Here is a 15,333-nt window from a genome sequence, read left to right on the forward strand (position 1 = left end):
TCAGGAACTTAAACAATCACCCAGCCAATGGGATCTCATTAAGCTGAAAAGGTTTTACACAGACAAACATACCATCAGCAGAGCCAATAGATTACCCACAGAATGAGAGAAAATTTTTGCTATCTAAACTACTGACAGTGTCACAATATCTAGAATATACAATGGACTCAAAAACCTAAACAATAAAAAAAATTAAACAACCCACTCAAAAAACTGGGCAAGAGGATAAGAAGTTCTCAGAGGATGAAATACAAGTGGCAAACACACACTTTAGAGAAAGTTCAACATCCCTAACCATCAGGGAAATGCAAATTAAAACAACTACTAGGGCTGGAGAGATGGCTTATTGGTTAAGCGCTTGCCTGTGAAGCCTAAAGACCCTGGTTCAAGGCTTGGTTTCCCAGGACCCACGTTAGCCAGATGCACAAGGGGGCGCACGCATCTGGAGTTCGTCTGCAGTGGCTGGAAGCCCTGCCGCACCCATTCTCAATCTCTCTCTCTCTCTCTCTCTCTCTCTGCCTCTTTCTCTCTCTGTCTGTCACTCTCAAATTAAAAAGAAAAGAAAAGAAAAGAAAAGAAAAGAAAAGAAAAGAAAAAAAAAGAAAAGAAAAGAAAAGAAAAGAAAAGAAAAGAAAAGAAAAGAAAACAACTACTAGATTTCACATTACTCCAGTAAGGAAGGCAATCATTTAAAATAATCAAATGTCGTGCTCACTTCAGCAGCACATACACTAAAATGGGAATGATACAGAAAGATTTAGCATGGCCTTAACACAAGGATGACATGCAACTTGGCGAAATGTTCCATATTTTTCAAAAAAAAAAAAAACCAAAAAACTCTCGTATATCTAAAACAATTCTGAGCAACAAAAATAAGGCTGGTGGTATCACCATACCTGATTTTAACGAATGTTACAGAGCCGTAGTAACAAAAACAGCATGGTATTGGCCCCAAAACAAACATTTAGATTAATGGAACATAATAAAGGATCCAGATGGAAGTCCAGGTAGCTACAGTCACCTGATATTCAACAAAAATGCTGAAAATACTTATTGGAGAAGAGATAGTCTCTTCAGCAAATGGTGCTGGGAAAACTGGGTATGTATCTATAAAAGGATTAAAATAGATCCTTATCGTTCTACATGCACAAGAATTAAGTCCAAATGGATCAAATATCTTAATATCAGACCTGAAACTCTAAAACTGCTAGAGGAAAAAGTAGGGGAAACCCTTCAATATATTGGTATTGGCAAAGACTTTCTGAATATAAGCCCAATTACTCAGGAAATAAAACCACAGATCAACCGCTGGGACCTCATGAAATTACCAAGCTTTTGTATGGCAAAGGACACTGTGAATAGAGCAAAGAAGAAACCTATAGAAGGGGAGAAAATCTTTTCCAGGTTTACATCTGATAGAGAATTAATATTTAGAATATACAAAGAATTCACAAAATTAAATAATAAGAAATCAAACAACCCAATTAAAAAAGGGGGGCTATGGAACTATATAGAGAATTCTCAAAAGAAGAAATGCAGATGGCTTATAAACTTTTTTTTTAAAAAGGTTCCCTAGTCATCAGAGAAATGCAGATTAAAACTACATTGCACTCTCACTCCTGTCAGATTGGCTACCATCATGAAAATAAATGACCATAAATGCTGGTGAGGATGCAGAAAAAGAGGAACACTTCGACACTGTTGGTGGGAATTGTGGTAATCAGTGTGGAGGGTCCTAAGACAGCTAAAAGTAGATCTACCATATAACCCAGCTATACCACTTCTAGGCATATATCCTAAGGACTCGATCACTGCCTTAGAGATACTGGCTCAACCATGTTTTTGCTGCTCTATTCACAGTAGCTAGGAAATGGAACCAGCCTAGATGTCCTTCAACTGATGAGTGGATAATGAAAATGTGGCACATTTACTCAGTGGTAAAGAAAATCGAAGATATGAAATTTGCAGGAAGATGGAAGGATCTGGAAAGTATTATACTTAGTGAAGTAACCCAGGCCCAGAAAGCCAAGCATCACATGTTCTCTCTCGTATTATACAAATTATTGGACTTCTATGTGAGCAGGAATAAAACTCAGTAGCAAAGGCAAGTAACATAGAAAGGAGATATAAAGGGAATACAAGGGGTGGGGGTCTTAATAGGATGGTATTGTATATATGTAAGTAGAAGAAGAGATAAATGGAGGTGAAAAGGCCTAAGTGAGGTCAGGGGAAGAGATTGAGTAAAGTAATGGTCGAAGAAGGGCTAATCAAAATCTAAGAGGATATAAGTAAGTCACATGGATACCTACTATTTTGGATAATAGAATACTCAGAAACCATAGATTGAGACAAGAAATTTTTAGTGCCAGGGATGGGATACCTTCCAGTGAGTTGTTGGCCAGGGAGAACCCTGATATCCCTCAAACATTACAGGCCATTACCAAAGCCCTTGGTTTCCCACCAGAAATGGATAGTAAGACCCTATTGCTGAAGACTCCACATACTTGGGCTGCAAGGTCACTGAGAAATCATGCTAGAGCTGAGCTGAAAACCTCCTTCATGTAGACCAGCTGACAAAAATCTGGAAAAAGCCACACTGCATGCAGTTCAATGGGAAAGAGAAAAATCACCAGTGAAGATAATCAACAGAGGACACTCCAAGCCTTATATTTGGCCAGCCAAGTGAAATGAGCCAAAGGGTGCAATAGTGGCACGTCTATTATGGGAAAAACCAACTGCCCTCTAAGTGGACTGGAGGCCTGGTCCATAGGAGGGAATACATCCCTGATATGGAAAACCTCAACAGGGGTAGTCATGGGCCCTAGAGATGTAACATCTGCTGGTGTCTAGCTAAATGTATATACTATACTCACCAAACTGCCCAGTAAAAACTTCGCTTAATGTTCATACCCTTAATGCTACTCTCACTTTTGGCTAGAGAAGCTTCTCTTTTCAGATGTCAGTGACCTTGGGATGACTCGGAAGGAAGGTACTATGGTGCTGAGAAGAAGTGATAGAGGAGGAGTGCTCAACACTGAAATATCTCTATCACACCTTCCAAGGTTCAGGGTCTATTGAGGAAGAGGTGGTGGAAAGAATGTAGGAGCCAAAGGAAGGGTAGGACTCCTTAAAATGAGCTCCTCCAGATACAAAATGGCCTGCATATCCATGACCTCACAGTGCCTGACACTATCTACATAAGACCATCATAATAGAAGGAAAAGATCATGACGTCAAAATAAAAAAGAGACTGCTTGAGAGAAGGAGGGGATATGATGGAGAGTGGAATTTTAAAGGGGAAAATGGGGAGAGAGAGAGAATTACCATGGGATATTTTTCAATTATGGTAGTTGTCAATAAAAGAACAAATAAATTTTAAAAAATTAAATGCCCACAAATATTGGTGAGGATGTGGAGAAATATGAGCCCTCATTCACTGTCAGTGGTACTGTAAACTGGTATAACCACTATGGAAATCAACATGGAGATTCCTGAAAAGGATGAATATAAAGCTACCAATAGACCCAGTTATTTCCTTACTGGGCATTACTCTAAATACCCCATACTTCAGGACAGAGATATTTGTTCAACCATAGTTATAGCTGCTCAATCCATAATCACTAAGAACTGCATTCAACCCAGGTGCCCATCACTGAATGAATGGCTAACCAAGCTGTGATACATCTACACAATGGAATTCTTACTCAGCAGTAAGAAAAAAATGACACAGTGAAATTTGTAGAAAAATGGTCAGACTTGAAGCAGATGATATTCAGCAAATGCATACAATCACAGAAATACAATTGTTGCATGGTCTCACTCATATGCAGTTCCTAACCTGGATCAGCCCAATTTGCTGACATACCTGGATAAGCAACTTGAGGTCTAGACAATAGGGAGGGAAAACTTTGAGGGGAGAGGAGGGTGGGAGGGGAAAAACACAACACTGCACCCAGAATGAACTGGTACCATAGAAACATTTATCCTTGAAGAGAGACTAAAATACTGAACCCTCAGCAGGAGTATGGGGGGAATACCTGAAAAGAAGGGCCCTGAAGATGGTAGGTGAAGCCTAATCTTAAACTTTTCTTTTTTTTTCCCCCCCCTTTGGCTTTGGCCTATAACTTCCAGTACCAGACTGCACTTACCACCACCAATGAGCTATTTATCAGAGGGTCCTAGAAGGTTCCCAAAACAAGACAGGCTTCTGTCAAAGCACTTGATTACCAACCTAAGGTTAATTATAAGACCCCACTGCTGAAGACACCATAAGTTTTCAGTATGGAACATGGAGGTACCTGGCTGGAATCCAGAAGACAGCCAGACCCCAGACAGTTAGTCCATCTAGTGCTGGAAGACACTACATGAGAAACTGGGGGAAAGTGGCCAATAACTTTCAGAGAAACCCTGGGTCTAAGCTACTCAGAAGCAAACACCCTGACGTGATGCACACACAATTGTAATAGTGGCACACAGCCTCAATGGGTTACCAAAAGCTTTCTGATTAGCTAAGAGATCTACTCAGTGGAAAGGAACCCATATCTGGAACTGAGAAGTCAGAATCATATTCAGACAATGATTTTGCTCTCCAATATGAAACTCCCACTAATCTTGGGATAAATGTGGGACTATCCATCAATTTTTCTCTAAATTAATAATGCTTATTCCATTTAACCTATGCTGACTTCACTCTCCATTGGAGAATCTGTTTCTTTTCTTCAGACGGGAGTGGGACCCAAGGAGATAAACTACCGGTCACACTTTAGCCTAGCCCCAGCTGAACTCACAAAGGAACTGGGGAGATGAGCAAGAGCGCCGCTTTTGTGGTGAACCTGATAATCAGGAGATAGACACTGAGGACACTCAACACCTACCAAAGCAGAGATCCAGAGACTCCTAAGAGTCCATCACTGAAGTAGACTTAAAACACACCCAGCATGGCTCAGGGAATTTTGCAGAAGAGGAGTGGAAAGATTGTTAGAGCCACAAGTTGGAACATTATGCCCAGAGGCATTGCCTCTCCACAATAACTGACTGCTGCTCCCACAATGCATAATCTCCAGTCCCCACAAGGATAACTTGTGACCCCAATGAAGAGGGCCTCTTCAGAAAAGGTGCAGGGATGAGGAAAATGATGGCACCAACATGTGATGTTTCCATACTAAGTATGTCCATAGCTAATAAAAAAATACAAAAATCAAGCAATCCGTTCAGAAATTTGGACATGGAATTGAACAGAAAATTCTCAAATGTTTGATAAAGACAAAAAGTTGTTCAGCCAGCAGGCAAATGCAAATTAGAATAATTTTTCATTCCATCTCACTTCAATCAGAATGCTATCAAAATCTCAAATGACAAATTCTGGCAGAGATGTGGAGAAAAAGGAACCCTCATAAACTGCTTTTGGTATTCAAAATTTGTACAACCACTATGGAAATCTGTATGGAGACTCATGAAAAAGCTGAAAATAGACCTACCACTTGATCAAGCTATACCACTCCTGGGCATATATCCTGAAGTCTTTGCTACTCAGCCATGTTTGTTGCTGTTCTATTCACAATGTATAAAAATTGGAATCAGCCCAGCTTCCCATCAACAGATATGCAGTACATATACACAATGCAATTGTACTTAGTGGTAAGGAAAAATGAAATTTCAGGAAAATTGTATGCACTTGGGAAAAAGACATACCAAGTGAGATCACACAAGCTCAGACAGAAATGCTACATGTTTTCTCTCACATGCTGTTCCTAAGTTGAGTTGTGTGTAAGTGATAGTAAGCATCAGGTGTATTGACATTTAACTCTAATGAAGCTAGGAGAAAGTTGTAATGTGGAGGAAGGAAAGGAAGGGTTACTTGGCAGGCAAATCAGGGGACAGAACACAGAGGGTGCAAGGGACTTAGGGAGGATAAAAAGAAGGGAGGGACTTCCGGTCAAGATGGCGACCACCTAGCTGCACTACAAACAACAAGGGGAAAAAAAGGCAAGTATTCAAGGGAAATTAGGAACTTTTTGAAGAGGGAGGGCACAGATTGGGGTAAAAGAGGGAAGCACACACCCCCGCGACCCACGCCCCGCAACCCCGCCCGCCGTGAATCGCCGCATCGGGCACGGCACGGCGACCCAGCGGCCCGGTGCCCCATGCGCACCAAGCCCCACGCGCCACTCCGGCTCCACGCGCCCCACAACCCCCGCGCCACACGCCTGCACACGCCCCCGATCCCCCCAGCGCGCCACTACCCCCAGCGCGCCCCATGCTCCCTATCCACACGCGGAGGCGCAGCCCGAGCGAACCAAGGCTTCCCATGCCCCGGGCGCCCAGGCCTACCCTGCGCCCCAGCGCCCCTGGAGCAACCCAGACCACCGCGCCCCACCCCTGCGCGCCTCAAGACCCCCAACGCCCGCCCCACCGCCCGCCCCACCCCCCGCACACCCCACGCTCCCTATCCACACACAGCAGGCACGCCAAAAGCAACCCGCACCTGGGCGCCCAGGCGTGCCCCGCACCCCCCGCCCCCCAAGACCCCCATGCCCCACCCCCACGCACTTCGAGCCCCCCTGCGCGCCCCGCCCCTGCCTCCCCCACCCGCGCGCCCAACGCTCCTTACCCACACACGGCAGGCGCGCTCCAAGCGCCCCGCAGCATCCAGCGCCTGGGCGCCCAGGTGTGCCCGGTGCCCCCCGTGTGCCCCGAGAGCCCCGCGCCCCACCCCTGCGCTCCTCGAGCCCCCCCCCGTGCGCCCCACCCCCGCCACGCATCCAGAGTGCCCCGTGGCGTCCCGCAGCATCCCACGCTCCATCTTACCTCAGCGTGCTCCACGCCCCCTGCACGACCCGCAACCCCTTGACCCCCTCCCCCACGCAACCCGCCCCCATCCCCCCCGCAAGTCCAGAGCACCCCGCGGCGTCCCGCAGCGTCCTGCGCCCCCCGCGCCCACCTGAGCGCCCCGCGCTCCTAGCCGCCCCCACTCCCTGCGTGCCCTGCGCCCCCACCCCCACGCGCCCCGGAGCATCCGCACCCTGAGCCCCGTGCACTCTGAAGTGCTCCCTGCCCCCCCGCGCCCCCACACCACACGCCCCTCGTCCCCCCGCCGCTGCGTGCCCAGGCATGCCCCGCACCCCCTGTGCCCCACCCCATGCATCCTGCATCCCGGTGTGCCTCAGCGTACCCCGCCCCCCCTCCATGTACCGCACACCCCACGCGACCCCCGCGACCCCCCCCCGCAAGCCCCGCCCCCCCCGTGCGTCCAGAGCACCCCGCAGCGTCCCTTGGCATCCCACACCCCGGTGTGCCCTGTGCCCCCTCCCCCCACGCGCACCCTGTGCCCCCCGCGCAACCCGCGCACCCCCCACGTGCCCTGCACCCCTAGACCCCTGCACCTCCCGCACGCTCCCCCGCGCCCCCCTGAGCACCCCGTGACCCCCCACGTGCCCTGCGCCCCCCCCGCGCCCCCCCCGGGTGCCCCGCACCCCCCTGCGCCCAGCACACCCCCCCCTGCATGTGAACCCCCCGCACCAACAGCGCACCTCTCGCCCCCTGACTGATCTAGTGCCCCACGCCCCCCGCCCCTCCAGGGCACCGCACCCCGCGCCCCCTGAGCCCTGCTGCCTCCCGCACACCCCACCCTGATTGCCCAGTGTCCCAGTGCACCCCGACAACCCCCTCCACATGCCCCACTTGCTCCATACACACCATCGCACCCCGCGCCCCCTTCCGCCCACCCGCCCATGCACCCTCCCCACATCCCGCATGGCTGTGCTCTGATCAGGCACCCACCAGTCACACCTGCCAGCCTGCTACACTGAAGCTGAGACCTCCTACCTCGCCCTTGTTCTCTGATCCTGCGAGAAGACCAGCCATGTGGTGCTCGGTTCGCAGGCCTGTGGGGGCCACCCCTGCCGTGAATAGGTGGCTGCCAGATCCCCTGCTGCTGTGCTCACATCACTTGCCGCTGGTCAGCTTCTGCTGTGTCCTGATTCCGTACCCACGTCATCTGCCTCTGCACTACAATTGCACGTGCAGCGGGCCCAGTCCCACAGCAAGAGCCACATAAGTCCACACTGAGTCACTAGCGACAGCGCAGGTGCCATCCCCTACCTGTACATCGCCACCCATCCCCCACTCCCCTGAGGCGGAAGAGCACAGACTGTTTACAGACCCCAGTGTACCCAGCCAGAATCTAGGCACCTTCAGGGCTTGCTACCTCAGTCCCCTTTCAAGCTCAAAGGCAGGCAGCTTAGACCTAACAGACATCTACAGAACTTTCCATCCCAAATCCACAGACTACACATTCTTCTCAGCAGCCCATGGAACATTCTCTAAAATAGACCATATACTGAGTCACAAAGATAGCCTCCAAATATTTAGGAAAATCGACATAATTCCCTGCATGATATCAGATCATAATGCTATATTCCTAGAAATCAACAACAAAAAAGCCAACAAGAGCCCCAATGGCAACTGGAAACTGAATAGCACACTCTTAAACAATAAATGGATAGTGGATGATATAAAAAAGGAAATTGCAAAATTCCTGGAATTGAATGACAAAGAGAACACATCATACCAAAACTTGTGGGACACATTGAAGGCAGTCCTCAGGGGAAAATTCATAGCACTCAATGCCTTCATAAAAAAGACAGAAAGATCGCAAATCAATAGCCTAACCATCCACCTAAAGGCATTGGAAAAACAAGAAAAATCCAACCCCAAGAGCTCCAGAAGGAAAGAAAGAATTAAAATCAGAGCAGAAATTAATGAATTGGAAACCAAGGAAACAATTAAGGCAATTGACAAAACAAAGAGCTGGTTCTTTGAAAAAATAAACAAGATTGACAAACCTCTGGCCAATTTGATCAAGCAAAAAAAGGAGAGAGTCCAAATTAACAAAATTCAAAATGAAAAAGGAGAGATCACAATAGACATCAGTGAAATCGGCAGAATCATCAGGACTTATTTCAAAAACCTCTACTCCACAAACCTGTAAAATGTGGAGGAGATGGATAAATTCCTGGATGCATATCATCTACCAAAGCTAAACTCAGAGCAGATCAACCACCTCAATGAACCCATCACGCTCATGGAAATTGAAAAAGTAATAAAAAACCTCCCAAAAAAGAAGAGTCCAGGACCAGATGGATTCCCAGCCGAATGTTATCAAACCTTCATGGAAGAACTCAAACGAATCTTCCTAAAACTGTGCCACACAATGGAAGAACAGGGAAAACTACCCAACTAATTCTATGAAGCTAGTATCACCCTAATCCCAAAACCAGGGAGAGATGCCACAAGAAAAGAAAACTATCGGCCTATTTCCCTAATGAACATAGACGCAAAGATCCTCAACAAAATTCTCACAAACCGAATCCAACAACACATCCAAAGCATTATCCACCTTGACCAAGTGGGATTTATCCCAGGAACACAAGGGTGGTTCAACATACGAAAATCTGTCAATGTAATACACCACATAAACAAGCTTAAACATAAAAATCACATGATCATTTCAATAGATGCAGAAAAGGCCTTGGACAAGATACAACATCACTTCATGATCAAAACAGTGGAGAGAATCGGCATGGCCGGGTCACATCTTAATATAATAAAGGCAATATACAAAGCTCCAAAGGCCCAAATAATACTTAATGGAGAGAGACTGGAGGAATTCCCATTGAGATCAGGAACAAGACAGGGATGTCCTCACTCACCTCTGCTTTTCAATATAGTTCTGGAAGTCCTAGCCCAAGCAATAAGGCAGGAGAAGGAAATAAAAGGGATACAATTTGGAATGGAAGAAGTTAAGTTAGCTCTATTCACTGATGACATCATTGTATATGTAAGAGACCCGAGAGACTCCATCCCAAAACTCCTGAAGGTGATTAACTCCTATAACAAAGTAGCAGGGTACAAAATCAATGCAAAAAATCAGAAGCATTTCTGTATGCAAATGACAAAGACACAGAAAAAGAAATAAAGGACATACTCCCAAATTTCAATAGCAACAAAAAAAAAATAAAATACCTTGGAATAACGTTAACCAAGGAAGTAAAAGATCTATACAACGAAAATATAAAAACTCTCAAAAAAGAAATTGAAGAGGACGTGAAACGATGGAAAGACCACCAATGCTCCTGGATAGGCAGAATTAACATTATGAAGATGACAATCCTACCAAAGGCAATATATAGATTTAATGCAATTCCAATTAAAATCCCTACAGTGTTCTTCACAGACATAGAAAAAATGATCTCAAATTTCATATGGGAAGGCAGAAGGCCTCGCATATCCAAACATATCCTCAGCAAAAGAAATACCTCTGGTGGCATCACCATACCCGAAATAAAGTTATACTACAAAGCCATAGTAATAAAAACAGCATGGTACTGGCATAAAAACAGGAGTATAGACCAATGGAATAGACTTGAGGACCCGGATTTTGGGCCAAGCAACTATAGCTACTTGATATTCGACAAGGGCCCAAACAATATAGACTGGAAAAAAGATAGCATCTTCAACAAATGGTGCTGGACAAACTGGATAACCACATGCAGGAAACTAAAACTTGATCCACACATTTCACCATGCACAACACTCAAATCCAAATGGATCAAAGACCTCAACATAAGGCCAGAAACTCGAAAACTACTGGAAGAAAATTTAGGAAGTACTTTCCATGATATAGGAATGGAAAACGACTTCCTGAATAAAACCCCAGTGGCTCAAGTTCTTAAACAGTCACTCAACCATTGGGATCATATGAAGCTGAAGAGTTTCTTTATAGACAAGCATATAATAAGCAAAGCCAATAGAGTACCCACAGAATGGGAGAAAAAATTTGCAGGTTATCCAACTGATATAGGCCTTATTTCTAGAATTTACAAAGAACACAAAAGTCTAAACAATAAGAAGACAAATACCCCACTCACAAAATGGGGCACAGAGTTAAACAGGCAATTCAGAGAGGAAGAGATACAAATGGCAAACACACACTTAAGAAAATGTTCATCATCCCTAATCATCAGAGAAATGCAAATTAAAACAACTATGAGATTCTACCTTACCCCAATAAGGATAGCCAACATCAAAAGGTCAAATGAAAATAAATGCTGGCGTGGATGTGGAGAAGCAGGGACACTCATTCACTGTTGGTGGGAATGCAGGATGGTACAACCACTTTGGAAAGCAATGTGGAGACTCCTGAAAAAGCTGACTATAGAAATACCAACAGACCCAGTTATACCATTACTGGGCATGTACCCTAAAACCTTCAAACCAAAAGCCAGAGAGATTTGCTCAACCATGTTTGTAGCAGCTCAATTCGTAATAGCTAAAAGCTGGAATCAACCCAGATGTCCATTATTAGACCAATGGATAACAAAGATGTGGTATATCTACACAATTGAATTCTATACAGCAGTAAGAAAAAACGACATAAAGAAATTTGAGGAAAAATGGTTGAACCTGGAACAGATCATTCTCAGCGAACTTACCCAATCACAGAAAAAAAATCGACACATAGTCTCACTCATCTGCAACACCTAACCTGAATCGGCCCAAGATGCCTTACATACCCAGCAAGTACCTCATGGACTAGACAATAAGATGGATGGGAGGGCAGGGAGGGAATCAAAGGGTGGAAAACAGTAATCTGGACCCAAACGGCAATGGTACCATAAAATTCTACTTCCTAAAAGACAGACCAAATGGCTGAACCTTCACTAGACCCTTACAGGAAACACCTGAAGATGGTAGGATCAAGACTGACCTAAATCTCCTACATCTTCCCTCCCTCCCTCTCCCCCTCTCCCCTCTATCTCTCTCCTCTCTAACTCTTGTATTTTAGTTATCTTTTTCCTCAATTTCTTAGTGGACACTGACCTGTAACCCCCACTTCCAGCTTGGGCCTACCATCCACAATGAGCTTTTGATCAGAGAAACCTACAAGGTTTCCCAACACAATGACAGACTTCTGCCAGAGTACTTGATGACCCACCAAAGGCCAGTGGTAAGACCCTATTGCTGAAGACTCCATATGCAGCTGACGCGTAAAATGGAATGACATGGCCGGAAGCCAGGAGAGAGTCAGTCCCCAGACAGTCAGCGTGTCTAGTGCCAGAAGGCACTACATAGGCGACTGGGGGAAATGACCAAGATCTGTCCAAGCAACACATTGTTTAACCTAATTAGCAACAAATAACCGGATGTGATGCCCACACAAGTGCAATAGTGGTACACAGCCATGGTGAGGAATCAATTGCTCTTGATTTGGCTAACTGATCCACTCGGTGGTATTAGACCCTTAGCTGGAGCTGGGAAACAAGTCAGAACCATACCCAAACACAAGCCCACTCTACAATATCAAGCTACCATCAATCACGGGGTATAAGAGGGCCTACACCTATCCAACTGTCTATCAAAAAAGTAAGTGTTATCTCAATTTTCCAGGTGCTAACTTACTCTCCGTTGGAGAATCTGCTTCTCTTTTCCAGATAGATGCAGATCCTAAGAAGAGAGCTGCCCCAAATACCTCAAAAGGTGCCCATCTGAAACTAAGGACAACTGGCCAAATAAGCAAGGGTGATGTTTTCCTGTGAACCGGATACCATCACAAAGGGGAAGGAGATCAACGCAGAGAAAAATCAACTCCTACCAAATCAGATAGCCAAAGCCTCAGAGGCCCCCAACACCTCAGCACTGAAGCAGACCAAAAATGAACCCAACATGGCTCAGGGAAATCTTGTGGAAGAGTGGGCGGAAAGAATGTCAGAGTTACATGTTGGGTCATGATTTGCAGAGACATTTATCATACTAATAACTGGGGGCTAACTCCACAATGCACGACCCATTTTCATTAACAAGGAGGATCTAATGGGAGGGGGTAGATCACAGATGAGCCTAAATAATGGTACTAAACTGCCTGTATTTACTGAAAAGAAAACTAATAAATTAAATTAAAAAAAAAAAGAAGGGAGGGTGAGAAGGGCAAATGAAAAATAAATGACAGCCGGGCCAGGTGGCACAAGCCTTTAATCCCAGCACTCGGGAGGCAGAGGTTGGACGATTGTCATGAGTTTGAGGTCACCCTGAGACTCTATAGTGAATTCCAGGTCAGCCTGGGCTAGATTGAGACCCTACCTCAAAAATCCAAAAAATAAAATCAAAAATAAAAATAAAATAAATGACAGCAGTAATCAGTACCATAGAAGTTTTCCTCCTGAATAGAAAACTATAGAACATAACCCTTAATAAGAGTGGTGGGAATTGCCTGGGCAGAGGGCATAAGGGCCCTGTAGAATGTAGAGAAAGCTTAATACTAAAACCATGGGCACTACCTGGTAAATCCCAGTGCTAGAACTACATTGTCTACACAGTGAGCTGTTGGCCATGGAGACATGTGAGGTTTCCAAAGCAATGCTAGCCAATGCCAAAACACTTGGTTGCTCATGAAAGCCAAAAGGAAAGACCATATTGCTGAAGACACCATGGCCTGTGAATACATAACATTAAGAGATCATGCTGGAAATTAGAAGGAAGACAGATCCCTGATGGCTAACACTCATAGTTGTGGGAAGTGCTATGTGAGCTGCCGATGAATAAAGGCCACCATGAATGTCAACAAGCACAGGCCCTGCAAGCTACAAAATCAACCAGCTAGACAAGATGTACACACCTGTGCAATGGTGATACATAACCATTGTGGATAGTAAATGCCTTTCTTATGGGCTATTAGGGTCACTCAATAGAGAAAATTTATATTTGGTACTGAGAAGTGGGTCAGAATCTTAGTGAAAAGATCATAGATGCCAGAGTAAAGCTCCCACTGGTGTTTGACTAAGAAGAGTAGCTATGGCCATCCAAAATTCTCCTAAATATCCATGCATATCCCATTTAATCTATGCTTCTCTCGCTCTTGATTGGAGAATCTGGTTGTTGTTAACAGGATGGCAGTGAAAACTGGAGAGAACCATTATTCGTCAATATATGAAAAGATAGCAGACTGCCTAAGCACAAGATGAGTGGGCCATCTTTATCATATCCGCTAGGACCAGAATTACAAAAGAAGTGCTTTTCTTACTACTAGCCTGACAACCACCTCCAATGAGATGGTATAGACATTGAGGACACTCAAAACTCATCAAAGTGGAAATCTAAAGTTTGCAGAGAGCTTAACACCAAAGTAGAATTACAGTGTATCCACAAAGGCTCAGGGAACATTGTGGAAGGAACAAAAGAGACAGCCACAAGGTGGGGAGCAGCATGTGATGGGATTGCTCACCCCCACAGGGACTGACTAATGTATTCCTGACCCCATGGTGAATAGCAATAAGTAGAGAGCCCTCACTGGAATGGTGGTGAGAAAGAGGGGTTTTAAGAATATAATTCAATGGTAATATGACCAACATGCAACATGATTTGCTTATATGGGAAAGTTCAAAATTAATTTTTAAAATATCTTTTATTTATTTTCAAGGAGAGAGAGAGAGAGAGAGAAAGACAGAGAGGGAGAAGGGAGAGAAAGAGAATGGGTGCACCAGAGCCATAGCCTCCAGCCACTGCAAAAGAACTCCAGAGACATGTGCCACTTTGTGCATCTTTCTTTATGTAGTCACTGGGGAGTTGAATCTGGGTTATTAGGCTTTTCAAGCAAGTGCCTTAACCACTGAACCATTTCTTCAGCCTCATAATTAATCTTAAAAAACATTAAAACTAACAAAGCCTTGGTGAGGTGTCTGGTTCATGGTTAGTGCTCAATAAATATAGCCTATAAAAAAGAAACAATGCAAGCATTCATGGATGTTAGTATATGCTCTTTTAGGTGAGAGCTTGTTGTTACACATAAAATGTTCAAGTTGGTCATAGTTCTGAGTTCTGGCAAAGAGTAAGGAACCTTGAAGCAGAAGATCTAGAAAGAAGTCATCAATTCTCTTCACTAATAGGTGCTCCCCAGAAGCCAACCTGTGAATAAAACCTAGTCAGCATAGGAGAAAGATGCCATTTGAGAGTTCCTGACATGTATTCTATGAACATCTTAACAAATAAAAAATAATTGAATACTTTTTCTTCCCACTAAAATTATTTTCCAACCACCAAAGAGACATAATCACAACACAGTTTACTTAACCTTGAGAAGATAAGACCAAGTTTATGCTCCCCTTTTTCATCCACTGAACAATAGCAAACATATAGAATTGTAATGGTATTTTTGTGCAGTTCTCATAGACTTTCTAACATGCATAAATACTAAAGAAACATAATAAAACCTACTCATGGGACTGGAAACATGGATCAGCCAGTAAGAACACTTGCTGTACAGACATGAAAGCCTGACAG

The 15,333-nt window shown here is 44.8% G+C and overlaps 1 non-coding gene across 1 annotated transcript; it reads left to right on the forward strand.

Annotated features, from left to right (window-relative positions):
- The first annotated feature begins 707 nt into the window (after positions 1-707).
- On the forward strand, positions 708-814 carry LOC123462518. Its single transcript, XR_006638332.1, has one exon. It is a non-coding gene; the product is annotated as a U6 spliceosomal RNA (small nuclear RNA).
- Positions 815-15,333: the final 14,519 nt, after the last annotated feature.

The sequence above is a fragment of the Jaculus jaculus genome, chromosome 7, assembly GCF_020740685.1.
Source record: "Jaculus jaculus isolate mJacJac1 chromosome 7, mJacJac1.mat.Y.cur, whole genome shotgun sequence".
NCBI classification, from domain to species: domain Eukaryota; kingdom Metazoa; phylum Chordata; class Mammalia; order Rodentia; family Dipodidae; genus Jaculus; species Jaculus jaculus.